Raw genomic sequence first — 13,566 nt, 5'->3', positions numbered from 1 at the left:
TTGGAGTCTACTAAATTTCAACTTTCTAGGACTTACCGTTCTTGAGTTTTGCGACATACATACGCACATACATGCGTATATACAAACGTCATGAGAAAACTCGTTGTCAAAATAGATATTTCGGGCGTCTATATACGTTCTTAGGTATATATGCACGTGTGGTCGGGTCGAAAAAAAACTCAACTTTCATTCATGGTGAGAAAAATAGAAATTTAGGCCGATTTTTGAGTGAAATTTTTTTCGCGAATACATTACTTCCTTTTTTGTAAAAGGAAGTACCAAAAATGTAATAAATAAATGAAAAAAAAAGGAAACATGTTTTTAAAAAAGCCACGGTGTAGCAATTATTTAATTTTAAAAACTGAATTTCTGAAAGGAAAAAATGTTACAGGGGCTATCCACAAATGATGGTGTCATGCTTTTAAGGGAGAGAGGGGGGTTGTGTAATTGTGACAATTTGTAATAAAGGGAACAGAGGGGGCAACAAGAAACATACACCACGCCTTTTTATGTAAGCATATGATAATGAAAAACAGCGTGACATGTCACAAGGGGTTGGGGAGGAGTTAGGTCAAGTGTGACCCTTTTTGTGACAAAGGGGGGAGGGAGTCAAATAGATAAAAAAAATATCTGACATCATTTACGAAAAGCCCCATAACACAATACTATTTCTGAAAGAGCAGGCAGTTGTTTCTAAAAGACATAGATAATTGCACCTTTAGCAAAAACGTTACTAAAATTACAAAAATCAATAAAATACCTGAAAAAAAGCAAAGGTTAACATATATTTTTCTATGAAAACGAAATCATTTGATGCATAGAGAATCAAATTGAAATCTTAAGGCTGCTCTTCAGTGAGGGAAAACTTTGAAGTTAGGGTGTAAATGACTTTCTTCCTTGAACGATGGGCGTGAACCTGAATCAAGTGATTGACACTTCAACAGCCAATGGAGTGGACGGTAATCGATGTAAGGCAGGAACACGTGACCTGTCACAGCTGTCATTGTTCTGGAGGGAAAGAAACCCCTAAATGACCCCCGTCGTGAAGAGCAATCAAGGAAATTAGCTGGCGGCCGAAACCCCACTTGAACAGTACCGATGCGAAGGTTGAACAGAACAGAAAATAAAGTCAGTACCAAAGGGTCTGCCGTAATTTTTGAAACAAAGTTTTTTTTTTTTTTTGGATATGCGTTCCCAGATTTTATATTCATGAAAAATTTATGAATGAAAAGAAAATTTATCATAAATTGAACAGGAAAAACGATTGTCTTATTTTTTTTTTTTTTTTTTTAAACGATGTTTTCAATTGCCACGTCCGAATCTTATTTCGTTCATAAAGCTAATTAGTTTCTTGTCTGATGTTTAATTAAAGAATGCAATTTTTTGCGTTAGGATATGATTATATATATATATATATATATATATATATATATATATATATATATATATATATATATATATATAACAAGAGGTATAAGCTTAGTGTAAACCTGTGGTGTAGTCCCGGAAAAAAAGGGTGAGGGGTGAGGAGGGAAGATTACATATCGGTTATCGGATATTTACAGTCAAGAGGTGGAACGATGCTGATTTTATTTTTAATTATTGTGAGAACGGCAGAAATGTCGTAATCAGAAAACAATTTCATATTAGGATATGGTTACATTTCAAAGAGGGGGGGGGGATCCCGCTATTTTTAGTATATATGTATATATATATATGGTCGAAAAAGGAATACTTCTGCAATTCGATGGAGGATATGCAACGCTGAACTGACATTTTTGTTAATTAATCAATTACTGTTTTAGATATTTATTTATATTTTTCTGGTGATTCATCATGCGCAGGGCTGCATTTGTTTACTATCAGTAAACAAATCATCCCGCAAAAACATAGATAATCAGCATGGTGACTAGAGCAGCATACACAAGACTAAATGATTAATATACTTCTTAAAATTGAAATTCTTTTTCAAAAATAATAATAATAATAATAATAATAATAATAATAATAATAATAATAATAATAATATTTTACGCATTAGACGAAAAGTGCAACAGGCTATAATAATAAGTAGTTGGTAAGTCTTTTATTGAAGTGTATTTTCGAAGCAGCAGTTATATGATGTTTGAGAACATTTGAAAATACATTTCGTGGGTGGAATTACACGAGCAACAGGGAATTACTTGCAATAATGTACTTAAATTAAAAATACAAGCTGCAGTTTACTTGCAGTACACTTGGAACAATGTACTTCGACTTATTCAAATGCAAAATGTTAGGAGGAATAGAATAACTTTTTAAAACTTTTGATTTTTTTTTTCTTCTCAGGTCTTTTTTTTTTCCTAACGGTTTTCAATTTTTGGTTACATTAGTTATGCATTGCTTTCTGCGATTCAAAATAGTAATAATAACAATAAACATAATCAGAAATGCTTTCCTTTCTGCGGATACTATGGTGAGAAAAGCAACGGCTAAAAGCATAATTTTCAGAAAATTCATTCATGCTCGCATTTCGAAATTAAATGAAACCTATTTATTACCACACAATGTTGACAGCTTCGTGCAAACGAAGTCCTAAACTTGATAGCTGCACTCAATCAAGCTTTCATTGATGCAAACTATTGCAATCAATCAAACAATCGTAACAATTACGTGGAATATTCCCTATTTACGTCAATTGTTTGCTTGTAAGAATGTGAACAATGTCTTACATACGTAATTTATATTCAGAAAAAAATATCAGAATTGAAAATATAATTCCACATTTGCAAATCACACACATTAGTATACTATCCTTTAAATTTTAAAAATATTTCAATTTAATTTTTCTCTTTTTGTATAAAAGTATTCATGAAGCATAATTTATAAATTGTTGAGTGTACTAACATTTATTGCTCTAATTTTTCTAATTTTTCTTTTTTTTCTTTTTTTTTTTTTTTTTTTTTTTGATCTCTTCTCGACTTCCCGGAGAAATTTTAAACTGTTAGCAAAATTAGGGTAACTCAAATAACTCCAGAACGTGGAAGAGAAATCTGTCAGGCCCAATAAAAACTTTTTGAATGATGTAAAAGGCAGAAACACATGTATCTATCTCTATTGATAAAGATGTTCTTAATAACCCCGAAACAAGTGTAATTTAATTTGCACGTTTTTACATTAAAATAGTGTAATTTCTATGTCAATAAATGTTAACATTTAAAATCAACAAAAGTTGAGAGATGTGCGCAAAGTTGCGTGAGACTAATACCAATCATTCGCCCTCGAATACCTTATTGCTTGACCAAGACCAAATATATTCTTTTTTTGAGCGACCACAGTTGGTTATTGTTTTCACTTGTCCGTAGTTGATGTTCTTTCGACTTTAATTTTCTATTCTTTTAATGCAAACTCGTCTGTTCCACGTGTCTTCGCGAGCATGTCCCTCCTCCTGGGCGGTGAAGTTCATGTCCCCGCCATCAATTTTACTTATTCCCGACCCTCTCGATTTTACACAATACTTTTCAGACAAAAACAGCATTCAGTCAACAACGTCCAGCATCCAGCCCCTGGAATTCATTTGAATGTAGACGTCTTGTATTCAAATCATGACTTTTACAAATATAATTCTGATAGGAACCATTTGTAGAAATAAGAAACCCAACGAGTAGGGTTCTACCACAATTCGTGATTGTGAAAAACATAATTTAAATTCAAGACGTCAAAATTCAAATGAAAGCTATGGGCTGGATGCTAAATGTTTCTTTCTTTTCTGTTTGGTATTAATTTTTTTTTTTTTTTTTTTTTGAATTTTTCCCCCCATTTATGAATAATATTAAATAATGATAATGTTTCAATGAAGCTTTAACACCATTTTAAATCGGGTGTTCCAAAATAGCTTCAATTTTTAAATGTGTAAATTGTAAATAAAATATGCACTTCAAAAAGCATGAGCTTTGTGCAAGAAATAGATAAAAGTCAAAAACAACGTCTTAAAAGCACAAGTAAAAGATGTAAATTATAAGTGTAGAAAATGCATTGCTTGATTGAAAACTTGTGGCTATGTATTTGTTTTTTTATCCAGGATATTAAAAAACTTTGACCTTTGACACTTTGAATTAAAATTCAACTAGAAATTTGGTTTTTCGTACTAATATTCAAGCCGTATATATCGTATTTATGGTTCAGTTCCCTTCTTGTTGTTTACCTTTTTATAGCGAAATTGAGGCTATATACGAAATTGTTATTCGGTTCCTTAGACTTCACTATGAACAGACGCGACTGCACAGTGCATACACACAAATATATATTGATAAAGATCGGCTAAAATTGAAAAACCTTAGGTTTCGGGGAAATGTTTTAGACGTCAGACAAATTATTTGTCTGAGCTTATGAAAATTTCAGTGTAACACGACTACCGAAAGATTCTTAGAACATGGTGTATTCATCCAGTTAAAAACAAAATGGTCAGTGTTCTCCCCCTTCCCCCATCAGTTCTCTAATTATCTGTAAATTTAAACCAGTGGTTCCCAATCTTTTGCACGTTGCGACCCTTTTTTGACTAAGTAAAGGACCTGTGATCACGTAGCCTACATGTCAGTAAAGTATCGCAAGGTGTGGACCTAACCTGGCAACATTGTGAAAGCTACGTTAGATCCTACATTACAAAACTGCTATGTTAGATTCGATCCACCCCCAACTATACTGTGGTAGGAATAATGTTTCGACCGAAGAAGAAACGCTACACGACCCCATTTGGGGTCACGACCCTGGGAACCCAACCCTGCTTTAAAACAATTTTTTTATACTCATTCATGCTTTAAAGAAATGCAGGTATGTATCATTTTTCTCCTTAGAAAGTCTTCAAAAGAAAAATTCAGTGAAATCCTGTTACAACGTATATCAGTATAACGAAGTACCCGTTTCAACCAAATAAGTTTTCAGTCCCGATTTTGAAGTTCATTGTTACTGGATTTCACTGTATTATGAATTACATGATCAATGTGTACATACCTTGTAAAGAATTTTTTACGAGTTTGGCTCGAGAAATTATTTTCAAAAATGTTTGTTGAGCTGTGGAAAGCATTTTATGCGTTTACATTTGTAGTAACATAGTATAATATAGACAAAAATAGAATCCAAATATCTAGTAAGTATCTAGAATACGGTTTTGGACTCGGGTTTTTTTTTTTTTTTTTTTTTTTAAGAAATGGTCGCTTTATTTCGAACAAAGTCTCAAAAGAGTGCTGGAAATATTTTGCCAGATTTTTTATGGAGCAAAATATCAAACAGTACCTACCACCTCTTTCAACGAAATTCATTTTTTCTCGAATTTTAAACAATCAAAGAATGGATATTTCAAAAAAGGAAAAAGTACACGACACAGATAGAGGCTTGAAAAATACTCGGAAAAAAATTTACATGAAAACTTCAAAGGAATTTGTAAAATCTTCATCCAACTTTCCCCGCAGGTTAACATTGGATCCGTAGGCTTTCAGACTCTCAGTGAAAAGCATCCTTAAATTTGCTTATAAAGTAGCATTAATATACATATTTATCTTTCTTTGGATGCACCAGCTCCATTGTTTATGCCTTCTTGATGTTGTGAAAAGTAATGGGGGTAGTGCATCCCCAGAAATAGAAATATTCATTAATGCTATATTATAAGCATACTTAAGATAATTTTAATCTTAATTATATCCGTGAATGAATTTGAATAACACGAAAAGGTTCTTCACTGAAGGTCTGCGATGCAACTTTACGCAAAATGCGATACTTCCTTTTTTTTTAAATTTACAACGTGAAATTTTTTTTTTTCGGATATAGGGTTTATAGGTGTGAGTCCTATACTCTGGTTTCATGCCAAAAAATAAGGGAAAAAATTGTAAAACAAACCCCTAGAAAAAAGGATGGATTTTGATGATTTTAAAAATATAATAAGTGGTAATACCCCCCATGAGTTAACCAATTTCCTTCATATGTTCTTGCGTACAAACGTAGCACCTCTCTAGCCCCTCAGAAAAGTATTAATGTATAATATAACGATAACTTCCCCTCCAAATAAAAATAATGGCTATGAAACTCAAAAACTGAAAAAAATTGCGGGCGACATTTCCAAAAAAGCGGGACGTGTGAATGGGAAAAGGTGGTCATATTTGGATTCAGGAGGTCATTTAGCACAAGAATTCACAAGAATTATCTCCAGAAGCACTCTTTAAAAACTATATCCTTTCTAAACACAAATCAAATCGTGAAGATGTTTCCAAGCATGTGGATTCACTTTCAAAAGCACTCATTCATTCCTTCATTGAAAAATGCCTCCGGAAAAGAGGGGAGTAGTAAATGGAAACGGTCGTTTGCGCTAATGATCGTAAATCTTATACACCTCACCCGGTTTTTCCCCTCAAGAAAGGAGGGACCAGTGAAGGGCGTGGCTTAGTAGAGAAATTGAGCTTTTTCGAAAATATTTCAGATGGTTGGAATTCCGATATTTTTTTAGAAATGGTCGCATCATTTCAAACTTAGTCTCAAAAGAGAGCTGGAAATATTTTGCGTGTTGGGGCGTTCTTAAAATTTCGATAGCACGATTTGCAGCTTTTTTACAGAGCGAAAGGTCCAACAGTACCTCGTTTTCGAAGAAATTCATTTTTTCTCGAATTTTAAAAAATCGAAGAATGGACGTATCAAAAAAGTAAAAACTAATATACACAGACATAGGCTTGAAAAATACTCAGAAAAAAAATTGACCCGAAAACTTCAAAGGAATATTGTAAAATAACCTTTAACTTTCCCCGTAGGTTAGCATTGGATCCGAAGCTTTCAGACTCTCAGTGAAGAGCACCCTTAACCATGATAAACAAACGAAATCCCATATATAGATGATAACAAAATTGACGAAATAAATTAATGAGGAAATTACTTCCCAAAAAGTGTACAAATACGTAACATGCTTTTTAAATTCTGCTCGGTCCATTTTTTTTAATATTTTTTTTAACAATGCGGCGATAATCGTATGACGCTAAAATTGATAATTGCTGAATTGATATAAAACGAGTTTTCCCCACAATCACGTATTTCCGTAAATGTTACTAATAAACTCTCTCCACGAAGAAAAAAAAATAGAGAAAAAAAAAAAGAAAAAAGTTATATATTTTTTTTTTGCCAATCCAAATAGCTTTAAAGAGCAAATGGTACTTTGTGTTTTGAATGCTGATTAGGTATTATGTCATTCAATTTTGCATTGGACCATAACTAGAGTTGTTGCCAACATTATTCTCTGCACGTGTATCTTGTATCAGTTGACCAAAACGTGACAAAATAATCTGTTGGTTATGTCAGGAAAATGTATCAGCTTTTTTGTCAGTATAATAATAAATGTAACACGATTTTGTTATTTAAAAGTACACGCACTGCATTTTCAATTACTCAAAGTATCCGGTGTTATGGTTCAGTAGAAGGGGTGAAAGTATAAAGTATAAGAAACCCGGTGATTTTTTTTTTTTTTTTACTCTCAGTAAATATTTAAAATTAAATTTTTCAATTTAAGAAATTTAAAACAAATTTAATTAATGATATATAAGATGAACGTTATTTAACATAAAAAAGGGAATGGAGAGAAAATAAGAAGTTATTTATAAGATGAACGGCGGAAATTTGCTTTTAACCTTATTTCTCAATTAAATTTAAAACAAATTTTAAAATTGGTTTTAAACATAAAAATCCTGTTTTGAAGAAAGTCTTTCAAATAAAATTTGGAAAATAATCATCAGCCATCTGATTTTTTTTTTTTTAATGTATTTTTGCTCTACACACGATTTCTTTCGAATCAGCCTTTTCAAGTTCTGCTGCTCTTCAAAGTTTCAGTTCATTTACAATGTAATTGGAAAATGACAAAGACGGAACACGCGATTCTTGTTTTACGTTCCATAAGTAGTAATATGCATTGTAATTCTAATAATAAACCGATACCGTACAACTACAGAGTTTTAATCTTTAGATTTAATTCAACTATAATTAATCTTCTTTACTAATAATAAAGCTAAAAGTTTCTCTGTCTGGATGCCTGGAGGATGTTTGGATGTCTGTAGGATGTTTGGATCTTTGTGACGCACACAGCGCCTAGACCGTTTGGCCGATTTTAATGAAATTTAGCACAAAGTTAGTTTGTAGCATAGGGGTGCGCACCTCCAAGCGAATTTCCGAAAATTCGATTTTGTTCTTTTTCTATTTCAGTTTTAAGAACATTTTCCGGAGAAAATTATCATAAGATGGACGAGTAAATTAAGAAATTAACATGACGTGGAATGGGAGAGCGAATGAACATAGCCAATTGGCGAGAAATTCGTCATCCATTATTTGTAAATATACAGGTGAACCGAAAGACCTTTTAATTTTCAACTACGAGCAAAGCCGTGCGGTTACCACAAGTTATAAATAAAATTAAATTGTCTTGTGCCAAACAGGCTGGAAAGTTAGGGTGCGCTGCTTCACGTTTCCAACTGTACCGTAATTTTGGTGAGAAGTCAGACTTCCACAGTACAAACATGATATAAAGATCCGTTTATAGGGTAGGCAACCATTAACAGCATAACAACACATTCATACAAAGAAGGGACAGGAGAGAGAGATAATACATAAGCGCCTCAGCTGGCCTTCGAACCGAGAACCTCTCCATCCCGCAGACTTCTCTGACCACTGGACAGGGCGGCTAGCAATAGAACTCTGACTCTTCATAAAGTGACCCTATTTGAATGCTTTTAAACATTCAGTCATTAGACTTATAGAAGTGTAAATATTGAACCTTATAACTAGGTAGGCAGGAGGGGGCCACAATGGCCCTTAAGGTATCTTAGAATAAAAACAGAAATGTTTCTTTCTCCTACGCGCTGTAACATTAAAAGGTGATGTTCACTCCAGGGGCGCACTGGATCCCACAAGAGAGTGCAAAAAGAAAAAAAAAAGGGCAATTAAAAAAGGTGCAAAAAATAAAAAAAAGAAGAAAGAAAGAAAGGAAAAGAAAATTAATTTGAATTTTGATATTTTGAATTCAAATTATGTTTTTCGCAATCACGAGTGTGTGTGTATAGGCGTGTGTGTTTGTTTGTGTGTAGGGGGTATGTGTATGTGTGTGGACATGTGTGTTTGTGTGGGTAGTTGTGTGTTTTTGTGGATAGTTGTGTGTTTTTGTGGGGCGAGGGTATGCTTATGTGTAGGTAGTTGTGTGATATGTAGGTGTGTGTATGTGTTTGTGTGTGTATATGTAGGTGTCTGTATGTATGCATGTGTGTATGTTTGTGTGTGTATGTGCGTGTGTGTATGTGTGTGTGTAGGTGTATGTGTAAGTGTAGACAAGTAAGTGACGCAACCTGGAGACGGTTTTCGCTAGAAGAGCAGCGTCGTGACTCGTGAGGCTGCCGGCCGACGCCGACGGTGGTGCTGCAGAGGGAGGCGGATGGAAAATAAAATCATAGGAATTCAAAACTGTCAAGTGAGAACAATACGCAATCGTGATTGCTCAAAAAAAAAAAAAAGAAAAGAAAAGAAAGAAAAGATGGTACACAGGTTTACGATAAATAAATACCTTCGTGCTGAGAAATGACAACGTCAAAAAGCACAAATTGCAGATTACTGCAATAGTTACTGCAGTAATCTGCAATTCAGATTTTTTCAAGTTGTTATTTCTTACTTTACAGGTTTACGAGTTTAAAGAAAAGAAAAAAAAACGAAGAGAAGTTGCACAGGTTTGTGAGCGGATTAAAGAAAAAAGGAAATTGCACCAAAATGTTTAATAAAAAATAAATTATCTAAAAAAAACTATATTTAAATAAAAAAAAGAAGATGTTAAGGCCGGTGAGAGCGAGAGTGCATTGGCCCACAGGCCGATGGGCCGACCGATCAGTCCCCCCCTGGTTCTCTCTAAAGCCCTCGATCCGTCTCTTAAGTGGCGACATGCTCCAGGGTCCGCCATTTTGTGTCGTTCCGCAAATTTCTCCCTATCTCAACAGTAGAAAAATACAGAGTTTCGCTCATTGAAAAGTATATTTTTCCAACGAATGTTTAGAGATTTTTAATCGTAACTTATGTAACTGATATATGCATACAAAAATGTTGAATTTTACCTTGGTAAAATATTTTTTTTTATTATTAAACCGAATATTAGTAAAAAGGTGTTTTGAAGAAATTTTCGACCATTTTTAAGAGTAATTTCTTTTTTTCCCCCATATAGACTTTCTGAGTTACAAATTACTTGAAGTGTTTTAAATATGCGTTTTATTATTAGAAAGTTGGTGTAGTAGAACCAGGGGCGGGTACAGAAAAATCTCTCGGAGGGGACCCGGGAAATTGAATAGCACCTCCTCCTTCCCCCTGCCACATACGATGTTTCATAAAAAAGTTTTCATTACTTTATTTTAAAATGTTTTTTTTTATAATTTTTTTAGGATCCCTTAAACTAATGATCCACTTCTAAGTACATACATATTATGTGCCAATATACTTTGAATGTGGACGTAAAACATCTTTAACGTTTCAAGTCAATTAAATACTAAACCATAAGCATGTTACCGAAATGCTATACAATTAGCGGTTTTAATTTTAGGAACAATGTCGTAATGATTATAACACGAGGGCAAGGTTATTCAATAAAAAAATATACCCATACCTTATTTGAGATTTTAATATTATTTTATAGTATTTTAACTGTAAAATATTATTTAATTACGAAAATCATAGCTATTAAACATATAAGTTTTACTGAAAAATTCAGGACAATTTCTGTGTGGATTTCAAAGCAGTTGCTGATTGTTCTTAAAGCCATAATACAGTTAAAATAACATATTCATATTACATTTCGCTTCCATTAATATCATGGTTTTCTCAAGAAACTACGATATGATTTCTTTCATTTTGCATTTTTTATAAGCTGAAAAAGAAAAAGCTATTATTTCGCAAATAGCTTCCTGGATCAAAATAATTCTTTTAGGCACGCTGCACATTTTTTGAAGAATGTTTGTTATTGATTACATCAAAGAAAAATTAATGGACGAATCGCGATATTACGTTCCCTTGAATTCAAAACCAGCGAGTTAAATGTATAAATGTATTCTGTCACTCTAGGACTCCAGTACGACATCTTTAGCAAACAAAAATGCTATTATTCAAAATATGCTCTATGTGTGTTTTGTGTTCTATTTAATTAACTATATAAAAAAAAATGCTATGGAGAATTCAATAATAGTGAATAAAATAGTTAAATAAATTCATCTTTTGGCGGGGGGGGGGGGCAGGGGCCTCCTGCCCCCGCCCCTTAAATCAACTACTGAGTAAAACAGTAGTGAGCTAAATTAATTATGTCATAAATTATTTGTGGGCAACAGTTTGAACTTATTCATGCAAAGCAGTATCATTTATATTACTAATGTGTGTAGTTTTCTTATGGAAAATTATTCACTTCTAAAAAATAGCAAAACTGATAAGGTTTAACTAATAAGATTTTATTTTCAGCAGGACTCTTCCATGAGTTTTTTTTTTTTTTTTTTTACATTTTACCAACACTTTCTTGTTTCTCATTAAAAAATGCCTTTCATTAAAACCTAATTTTTAAGGATACTACTAGTTCTTAAAAATTCAACGAACTGATAATAAAATGTAACCAGTTTTAAATCGATATTGAAAAAATAATAATTGAATTATTTGATACCAATAGGAATTCAAATAAAAGAGTGCAGATTACATCTGTGACGAACTGTTATAAATAGTAATAATGAATTTATAAATTAACAGATACTAGGATAAATCATATATATATTTTTTTTTTTATTAAAAAGATTTTCACATCAAAATAAAAATTAAACGAAAACAGATTTTTTCCGGGGAAAAAAAAAAAAAAAAAACTTCACGTAATTATATAACTTGACTTGAGTCACATGTTACTATAATCTCAAAGAAGCTTATTTTTTTTAATGAATAATTTCATACTTTTAATATCTTACTTTTTATGCGCAAAATAGATAAATAATTAACTTGGCAACGCACTGAAACTCATGGCTATGACACAATTAAAAGCAAAACGACATGTTCTTAAAATAATTTTTCCACAGTTATTGAGACATTTTGAAACTAACTAAACAATAGAAAATTTACATTAAAAGTAAAACAATAAGTATATTTAAATTTTGACGGCTTTGTTATCTTAAACTCAGAAAAATCAGTTTTAAAAACAGGGCAAATATTTTACTACTGCTAGCAATTTATTGAGTGCCGTTACACAGTTGAGCTTTACAATATTTGAAGGAACTATTTATGATGATTTTACTGAATGTCCTTATTATCCCATGAAAATTAACAAACCATCAGACAGTTTCATGAAAAGTAAAAGATATTACAATTTCAACAAGAGTTTCAAAAAGTATCTGAAATTGCACAGCAGTATTGATGAAAACATTTAAAATACATAAATAATATTTCAATGTATTTCGATATAGTAATTTTGAACTGTTAGAACATCTTAATGCATTACACCAAGACATCTTCACACTAAAGATAGCGTTTGATGAAAAATACGAATAGCAAATAGAAAATATTTAGTATTCCTCACGGTGAAATCACACAGGCAACGACACAAAATGGCGGACTGAACCCACGTGACTGCCCGCCTCCAATCGCAGTCGAAAGCGGCGCGCAGTGCATGGATCAAAGTGTGTCGCCACTTAAGAGACGGATCCAGGTCTTTAGTTCTCTCCAGTTTCACCTTTACCTTCCTCCCATTACAATCAGATGAAATTCTAAATGCCTACAGCCCATAAGCCAAACACGGCTTTATCAAAAGAGAAACTAACTTTAGGGCATTTATAAGAGAAATAATATCACTGACCATTACCATGCACTCAGCTTACATTTAGTCACTAGTGGTACCCGCACGGCTTTGCCCGTAGTAGAAAATTAAAAGGGCATTTGGTTCGCTTGTATATTAACAAATAACGGATGATGAATTTCTCGCCAATTTGATGTGTTGATTTGCTCGTCCACGGTTGCACATGGTAGTTTGCTCGTCCACATTATTGTAATTTGTTAGTCCACGTTGTGGTAATTTGTTCATCCACGTTATGATAATTTGCTCGGTAAAATGTTCTTAAAATTGGAATAGCAAAAGAACAAAATCGAATTTTCAAAAAATCGCTTCGAAGTGCTCACCCCTATCCTACTAACTAATTTTGTGCCAAATTTCATGAAAATCGGCTGAACGGTCTAGGCGCTATGCACGTAACAGAGATCCAGAGACAAAGAGAAACAGAGACACTGACTTTCAGCTTTATTATTAGTGGGCTTGCCAGATGTCTGAGAGATGTTCAAACGGGACACCGGAATGCCCCCCCCCCCTCCATCAACGTCATTAGTATCCCAAAGGGTACACACCTGTGGATAAATTTTTGGAGTGTAGGGCAGTTTATTCCCATGAATAAATGTTTACTAATTATGAACATAAAACAGTAGTATTAAAAATGACATCAACAGATAAAATTTGAACATTTCACTTCTTGAATGTAGATATTTACAATTTATTTTAGTTAGAAAAAATACTTTGAATGAGGG

The sequence above is a fragment of the Uloborus diversus genome, chromosome 7 (assembly GCF_026930045.1).
Source record: "Uloborus diversus isolate 005 chromosome 7, Udiv.v.3.1, whole genome shotgun sequence".
Classification (NCBI taxonomy): domain Eukaryota; kingdom Metazoa; phylum Arthropoda; class Arachnida; order Araneae; family Uloboridae; genus Uloborus; species Uloborus diversus.
Note: the sequence above shows the minus strand (reverse complement) of the source record.